Source organism: Netta rufina (genome assembly GCF_964035555.1).
Source record: "Netta rufina genome assembly, chromosome: 1".
Classification (NCBI taxonomy): Eukaryota; Metazoa; Chordata; class Aves; order Anseriformes; family Anatidae; genus Netta; species Netta rufina.
In genome coordinates, this window is record NC_140123.1 from 22,777,272 (window position 1) to 22,786,503 (window position 9,232).

The window sequence follows — 9,232 nt, forward strand, 5'->3', positions numbered from 1 at the left end:
ATGAACCACTGTCTAGGAGCACTATTTTTAATTGGCTAAAGAGATTGCCTGACCTTTGGTAACTGGTTACTGCTGTTGGGGAGGCTCTCCACGAGCAGCAGGGCATCGTCTAAATATAACGGGACAATGGCCTCGTGTCATCTATAGGATATGGAGACACCACCGTTTTGTGTTGCTTTTACTTTATTACTATACATGCTAGGCACAATCAACAAAGACTTCCTGAGGATGAATGTTGTCAGTATATGAAACACTGAATAACTGCTTTTTGTTTCACTGAATGGTCCCCTTTCTTTGGGATTTAAAGGGGAAAATACAGGAAAAACAACTCTGGGGAATGGAGTCTCGCATATAGGAGATTTTGTTTTCCAGTGGAGAGACTTTTGGCTGCACTGGGATCTTACATTAGTTTTATAGGAGTTTAACTCCGTTGACGTAATCTGAATTATTCCTCTTTTACAATAAGGTGAGAGAGGCACTGGGCAAATTAATAGGAGCATGAATTCCACATTATTTACAAGGTCACAGTCATCTGGGTCCTGAATGCTGCCAGTGTTGGGATTGATTTTTTTCTCTATTTTCACTTTCTCTCATCATGACCATAAAACCCAAGAGGGGCTGATTTAATTCCAGCCTCCCTTTCTCTTTCCAGTCCCCAGGCCAACATGTACTGTAATAGGTGTTTGTGTAGTATAGCCGAATACTCCCAAAATAGCCAGCACTAAAAGTCGTCTAATTGGTTTACTGTCAGCAAGAGACTTGCTAGAGACAGCAAGAGAGCAGCAGAATCCGAAAGACTGAGCAGAAAAGTTTCACCACGTTTGAGTTGGTAATACGGGTCTGTAGTCACCTGCTTCTGGTAAAGGGCTTCCTTGATTTTTATTAATTTTAGTTTTATTGATTTATTTAAATGACTCTAGCTAGAAGTTAAAGGAAAGGAGAATTCATCAGACCTCAGCTGTGGGTGCAAGCTATGGACACAGCAAGTTCATGAGAGGCAACAGTGGAAAAGTTTGTCCAAGTGACACCACATTTTCCGATTTCCTTTACCAGCCACTAAGAGCAGGATTCCACTCACCTGAATAAAGTCTTCTAGAAATGTTGAATATTTACCCTAGGCTACTTGTCTGGCTTCCTTCTGTCATTGGTGGAGCAAGGTACGTCCATCACCTTGGCATCTCAGGTAAGACTTAACTTTTCTTCCCTGGCTATTGGACAAGCCAGGACAATTATTCTAGATGATCTCAATTTTTAGCCAGATGAAGTTAACCAAAATGAATCTCTCTCCAGTCTCTCCCACTTCTCCCCAACAACATGCAGTTTTCAGCTCCACGTGCCATTTGCCTGGAAAATGAACTACGATTTTGTGCTGTGCTGCACCAACCCACCAAACCTTGGCATAACTCATGCTCCAAAGCGCTGAGATCCAAAGTCAGAGACGACTTGGTCATGCAGGACCTTCAATGTGAAAGTAAGGCTGGAATCAGTGGGTGCAAGCTGAGTGAATTTCCTAGCAGTAAGCACATGCAAGCACACTGGTTACGTACTTAAGCAAGTGCAAAATTTTGGCAGGATCCAGGCTTAAATATGAGCACCTCGAGGCAAGAAAATGTTCTTCTTTTGTTTCCTTTGCAGAACAAAACTTGCTATTGTCACTTAATTAACTCGCTTTTCAAACTGATGAATGGTGAAGTAACGTTGGAAAGGTTACAACCATGGCATCACTTAAAACACTTTAATGCAATGCTGGGAGAAGCCAGAAAGTGATAGACTGGCTGCCCTGCTGCGTCAGGCCGCTCAGTGCTCACAGGGTGTCCTTTGGGGTCTGTGGCACTGGATTTTTGTGGCTGCTCTGAGATTACATGGGCAGAGTCCACTGCATCCTCTTCCCAAAGGATCCTTATCTACAACGCTGAGGACACAGTGCAGTAGTTGATCATTAAAGGCTTGGTCAAGGAGAACAAGAACAGAAAGGGAAAGCTTGGGCAGAGCACGTAGAGATCTCTTCTTCCTAGCTTTAATAGGGCATTTAACACGAGTACATTTTCTAGCTCACTGTTGCAAATTCCTTTGTAGACGCAGCAAAAGGCAGGTCTTAAACAGAGACTGGTTGCACAGAATATTACAGAGTATTTTCAAGAGCATTAAGTGCGCCACCAAAGAGAGATCTTGTTCACTTCTCCTGCCCTTTCAGTGACAAATGACTGCAGTAAAATTGAACTCCTGCTTTTCCTTATTTATGAAACACCTCTTCCCTTTTGTATGAAAAACTAATTTTCCTGTGCTTTAAAAAGTGTCTAAGTGGCAGCTGAAAAAGCATGAGAAAGGTTTGCATTAGAGTGGAGGAACAATCCAAGTACTGTAAAACAAAAAGCTATTCAGTGGTGTTATTTTTTTTTTTCCCTAAAAGAAATGGAATGAAAACTGTCATCAGATTAAATTGTTCTATTCCTGATTATTGTATATAGTGCGATGAAACAAAAAAATGCATTTCCATTCTCGCTTTCATGGGCAATCTATGCCTGCAAACCTCTTGATAAAGAACTTATTTTCCAAGAAGCACATTTCTGCGCTCTGTCAGCCATCCAGCAGAGCTCTCATGCTGCTTTGACTTTTCCATCGCCCAAGAGTATGAGACCTTTACAAATTTTCTGGGATCCCAGCAAATTTAACAACACAAGAAAACTCTTCTAGGGATTGATTGTAGACGTACAAGGTTTCTGGCACCACGTATTGCTTGCTTGCGTAGATGTAACCAACAGGCAGAACCTACACACCGGTCTTGAGTAAGTGCCATTTAGGCAAAATGGATGTTACCCGTCATCCTCCCCACAGCTGAGACTGGAAATGTATCACAACTGGCCCCATTTCTTCAGGAAGGAACTGGTCTTAAAGAAGTCAGCTTAAATAAGATCAGCAAAGCCATCTCCAGCGATACCATCTGGTGACTCTTCATCACATCCAAGCGTCGAACGTCGCAAACATGAGTCAGGTTAAAAAAGGCATGAGAAAAACAGCGAGAGCATGGAAAAGCAAGAGTATTAAGTTAGAGTAGCTTGCAGCACAGGGAAGAGCAGCAAAGAGGAACATGTAACTAAGCAGTCCATGAGCTCAGGCACTAGGGCAGAACAAAATGCCATCGAAAAGTGACTGCAGCACTGGAAAGAACAGCATTAGAGCTGAATTTGAGTAGCCTCCTAACGCAAAGGAAAGGAAAACAGCTTTGTGATGAAATTTGCAGGTGCTTGCGTAGTTTAAGTTGAGAATATTAATAGATCCAGAGGAAAATTCACAATGTCTGTAAACAATACAAGAGATGATCCAGTATGTGGAATTTCTTTTGTTAACAAGAGATTCTGACCCTTGGAGATCTGAAGAAAAATGAGTTGAGGCAGAATTGCACGGGGCAGACCCCCTGGTGCAGCACCCTGGCCTGAAAACATTCCTGATAGAAGGCATCCCGTGTGGGCAGTCCCGGGCAAGGGGCTCGTCCTCCTGCCTAACACGGTGGAGCCCATGGAGCTGGGTCCACCAGAAGAGGCGGAGGAGCCCATGGAAGTGGATACACCTCGACCACATCAGACCTGGGACTGCCCCGGCAGCTCTTTGCTCTGTGCCGTCAGGGAACACCGACAGCTTCGCAGCAGGGCCCAGCCAGCTCCCTGCTCATTGTCTCTCAGGCTCCATCCCAGGCATTAGCCTGGAGCCACCAAACACCCGGCAATAAAGAACTTGTTGCTGATTCTCAGGGGCTGTGTGAGTGCTTCTTTCCCATCTGCCAGTCCTTGTAGGAGAGGTGGCATCCCTTCTGCACAGAGCCACGAGGAAGAGCACAAGAGAGGACACAGATCCCATCAGGCTGCTGCGCTGGGGTGACAGGAGGAGTCCCCAAGTGCCACCACCATGTGCCTTTAACATCTGTGAAAATAGACCAAGGGGTGAAAATAGGAGTGTGTAAGTGATTATAAGTGACTAATTTCTTATATTAAGAGTGAGTTTCTATATTTGAGTAATTGGTAACAACAGAGATGGAGAAGGCCGAGGTACTCAGCAACTTCTTTGCCTCCATCTGCACTGGTAGGCGGCCTTCCCAAGTCTTTTGTTTCCCTGAACTCATAAATGGAGGCTGGGGGATTAAAGTCCCACCCACTGTAAGTGAAGAGCAGGTTAGAGACGACCTGATGAATCTAAACAGGTACAAGTCTATGACACCTGATGACATGAATCCCGGGGTCCTGAGGGAACTGGCTGATGGAGTTGCCAAGCCTCTCTCCATCATAGCCAAAAAGTCCTGGCATTCGGGCGATGTCCCTGGTGAGTGGAAAAATGGAAACGTCATGCCCTTACTCTTCATCAATTAAAACAAACAATTGAACAAAGAGCACTACTCTTCAACAATTAGGAGATATTTCTGCTCAGAAAGAGCAGTCAGGCACTGGGACGGGTTGCCCAGGGAGGTGGTGGAGTCACCGTCCCTGGAGATGTTCAAGGAGAGGTTGGACGTGGTGCCTGGGGACATGGGTTAGTGGGTGACATTGGTGGTAGGAGGGTGGTTGGACCAGATGGTGTTGGAGGGCTTGTCCAACCTTAATTTTTCTATGATTCTATGATTCTACTTTCTGATTAAAACACACCCAATACACCAACACCACCCTGCCCGTTCTCGTCTCTGCTTTTTGTTTTGTTCTCATGCTCTTGTGCAGGTACAGATTGGGAAGATAACAGCCCAGCCCAGAGCTCAGCATCATGTGCTTGTTGCGGCTGTACCGGCACCGAAGCATCCCTTCCCTGCCTGGCGAGACGAGACAGCTCTATGTGCCTCCTGACACTGCACAAGGACGTGGAAGAGCAACCCTTGTACTTTCTGTATTTCTCCCTCTCTCTCTTTTTTTTTTTTTTCTTCCTGCTGTTGGCGTGCATCGTTAGCTTCAGTTTCATTTCACTGACTGCAACACCGTTCCTTGGCGGTAATGAGCACCTGGGCGACGCATCGCAGGACCACTGTATTGGGGGATGTCTACAAATAAATGAACTTGCTGACTTTTGCATTTAAGCCCTTCACTCAAACCTCTAATCTAAAGACAGGTGTTTTCTTAAAGTGGATTTATGTGCCAGCAAACGTACAGAAGCACTGGACATGTTGGTAGAGACGTGATCTCTAGAGACTGAGAAATTGAGAAGATGAAAAAGGTGAGCTCGCATGAGATACAGGCTGATGGTTTGATGGGAGTGATTTTCCCATTTCAAAAATATCTTCCAGTTAGTTTAACAGTATTTGATGCAATGATTTATAGGCTTGTGAACAAGTAGCTGAATAGTTTGGGCAGCGTGTGTTTCATCCTGCGCTGAATAGTTTGCATTAAGCTGCTGGAAGCGCATGCACATCCCTTCATCACCAGCCTCCGTTCTCATACCTTTTCTTTCCTTCCTCTGGCTATAATCCAGCAAACTATTTTAGCACATGCTTAATCCCAAAATCATCTCTAATCCCAGCCTGTGCATGTGTGGAAGCTAAGCACGGCCTGAAGTACTTTGTTAGCCTGTGCTGGGCCTAATCAGCTCCCTGGGGGATCCCATCCCCTCCAGGAAAGCCCACACTAGGTGTGCTGTGGTGTGGGGTGGTGTCCACCAGCCAAGGGCATGGAGAAGAGAGATCTTTTCCCTATGGGCATGAAGCCACGCATGCTGTGACCCCGGTGGTCAGGCTTAAGAACCCGTTGCGAGGACTAAATTCACGAGATTCGTTTGCTGTTCAGGTGGTCTGGTCTGAACACCAAGCCCAAATGGTCTGCTGGATTCCATCTTAGATGTTTCAGCACGGTTTCTTTCTCTTTGTGAGGTCTGTAGTGTGGTAGCTTTGGGTTCAGCCCTGGTTTCTCCCTCTCCTTTCCATGCAGCTGTGGAGAACAGGGACTGTCAGTCACTAGTGGCCCTTCTCCCCTGCAGGAGGTGACCGGATCAGCTGTAAATCCCACGGGGAAAGTCCCTTCCTGCTTGGGACCTTGGCTCACTGCTGGTGAATTTGCGTATGGCAGAGCAATATATGATGGATGTCATCGCTGTGTACTGACCAGGTAACTCCTAGGGAGAGCGCCCTTCCTCTTGCTGGGGAACAGCAGCTCTTGGAGAAGCTGAAGGAAAGTACTGATCAGATAGACAAACACAAAATATATATATACACAGATATACATTAAAAAAATATATGTGTGCATGAGTAAAAAGGGTTATTTCTTTTTTCTGAAATCCCCTACCCGTGAAAGCTAGGGCATTTGGGCATTTGGGGTTCATTGTAGAAGTACTTTTCATGTTTGGTGGAGTCTTCTGGTAAAAGGAGGGCATTCGGGGTGTTTTAGTTAGAGCTCAAAATCCTCCGGAGCCCCAGGGAAGTTTTATAGCTGCTCTCACTCTTTGTACAGAATCAGATATACATTGTGCAAAATAAAGCAGAGACGTGTACAGTTACTTTTATGATAGGTTCAGCTTGACAAAGTACATTAATAGAGTTTCTTTGTCCTTGCACAGGACAGGTTTGTTGTTCTTCAAGCACTTTTGTGAGCAAATGAATGTGTTAAATTAGGTCCTGTAGAGACTTGTTGGCAATTTTCAAGACATGGCATAATGAAGCTTGTTTCCAGCTCTGCGGGGATGGCTTCTTTTGTTAATCTACCAAATTAAGTATTGGGTAGGCTCGTTGAGTTAGCAAATGCGAGAGGAGACATCAAAACCCCATTCTTTTACCCTCCTGCTCCTGGCCCTCTGACAACCCCCTCTGCCCCAAAGGGGAAGCAGATTTGTGTTCTGAGGGGTGAGTACGACCCTTTTCCAAAATCAAACCCATCTCAGATCAAACACCTCCAGTGAACTACAGAGAAAGAAAGGCAAGAGCAGAGGGCCAGCTACGTGGGCAGCTGTCTTCAGAGGGACGAACCAGGTTTTGGCAATCCATCTCTCCTCTCACCAGACAAACAGCCAATGGGACTAGCTTGGATTAGATACCTGCCTCCTGAAAAGCTAAATTTAAATTTATTAGGTGAAAGGGGGACCCAACCTTAGATTTTTGATCTTTGGACAAACTGAGCAGATCCGACTCCCCCAGCAGAATCTATTGTTGCTTTTCAAGAAAAAAAAAAAAATGTTTTATGTCTTGCCAGATGGTTTTAAAAAGTGGTGGGCTCTTGGCTGGGATGTGGTACCACAGTCCTGCTGCTGCCAGCACATTCCTGCTCTGCTGAAAGGCCAAAAAAAAAAAAAGAAAATTCCCCCCCTCCAGCAGTGGGGAGCCTAGGGCTGAGAGCAGCAGCGTGCTCAAGAGATTTTGGCCAGTGCATCTGAATAAAATAACCTTTGTAATATTAGAACAGCAAAATACTTTGCTGCTTTTAGCACAACAAGGCACAGCAGCAGAGTGATCCTTGCTGGAGCACCGTGATACCTCCACAAGAGAGCCGTGCTGAACCTGCATGAGGTTAATTACTGGAAACACTCGCGCTACTGATGTGATTTTACTTGAATGTTATGGAAATAATGGTCGCATCTCTACGGGGCAAAGTCAATGAAAGGTCCACGGAGCAGAGCCCCGGGTAGCTTGTGTACCCTTTATAGCAGACGCTGGCAGTGTCTCCTTTAGGAGAGCTAAAATTCGGCTCAGAAACGCAGGCAATAAGAAATGCTCAAAAGCCACTTCTGGTACCCATGTATTTACGGCTTCTCATTTTGAAGCCAGAAAGCACTCGTGCCTTTTAACAATCTAAACACACACAAAACGGAAAATGCAATTGCTTAATTTTGCCATGAGACCCAAGCACAGGAACCCGTGAGGAGCAAACTCCACATTTCACACCCACAGCAGCCACACGCCCAGCCCAGCTTTGGCTCCTAGCTCTGTCCCCAGATGACTTCTGGCTTGGATGGCAGAAGTCTTCTTTTGTCACCTGCAGGCTTGTCCTTGGGCTGCAGGAGGAGAGAGGAAGGAGAAATCTGTGTTAGCATTAGGAAAAGTCTTGCTAGAAAGTGAGTGCGGGCATCCATCTCTCTGGAGGCAGCAGCAGAAGGTCCACAGCCACCCCTACACTCCCATCAGGGCATGAAAAAGAGAAGGCAGCGGCGGTGGGAGCAGATATTCCCAATTTTTTTTTACTTTTTTACATCATGCCCCCAAAGCAACATCTTCATGCTCAAAGTCATTGCCCCTCCTTCAGCATCGCCAGCTCCTGCCATCACCGTGTGCCCTGTTCGTGCCGAGGGAGGCAAGATACCCTTACACTCTCTAGCTTGAACAAAAGACTGATTGCTTCTGACACTGGATTCCTGTGCCTGATAAACCTCTGACTTTTCTAACTTGAATAAGTGGTGTAATTCATAGCGGACCTGATCGTGGTCAGATTGAGCTGTTGTCATCACAGCGTCGCTCAACGCCGGATAGGAAGGTGACTGGGAAAAGCTGAAATTAATAGCGCTTTCATATGGCTTTCCTAAAAGAGCCCGAAGAAAAAAAAGCTGTAAGTGCAGATGAAATATTGCAGTGTCTATATGGAAAGGATTCATGCTGCCATTTGCTCTCTGGTTCATTATATTTGCTTTCCCCCGCTCCTCCACCCTTTACTGTAAGGCAGTAACTTGTCAGAAAGCTCTTCTCTGTTGATGTTTCACCTCCGTTTCATCGGCCTTGACAATCTGCACTGACTTGGATAACATTTAGTCAAAGAAAATGCTGCGAATAAGATCAAACATTCCTCTATTTGACTGAGCGCTTCAAAGCAAACCAACAATATGTGAAATACAGTTCGTACAATTGGGTGTTCTTCATTTCGCTGGGCTCCTAAAGGCACTGCTTGTGAAAGGAGACACTGCGCAAATCCCGAGCGAGCATATGGCCACCCCTGTCCTTCCGAGGAGACAGCCTGAATCTGTGCGATCCCACTAATGATGGGAGCAGCGCTTAATGGCAGGTGTCACTCATCCCGAGGTACCACGCTCCTGGGATGTCTTGGTATGTCCGTGACAGACAGATTTGGTATTTTCTGGAGAGGGCTACGTGGCTGCTGGAAGAAAGCCCTAGCTGGGAGGAAACGAGGAGAGAAAAGGAGCGGGGAAATCAGATAGAGCTTTTCCAGCCCCTCTTTCTGGAGCAGATGATCCTCCTGCTCACGTATGAGCCGTGTCTGAAGCCGGCGGATAAAAGGGGGAGCCCCCTGTGCCTATGGGGGATGCCTCCCAAATAACTCCTCGCCCC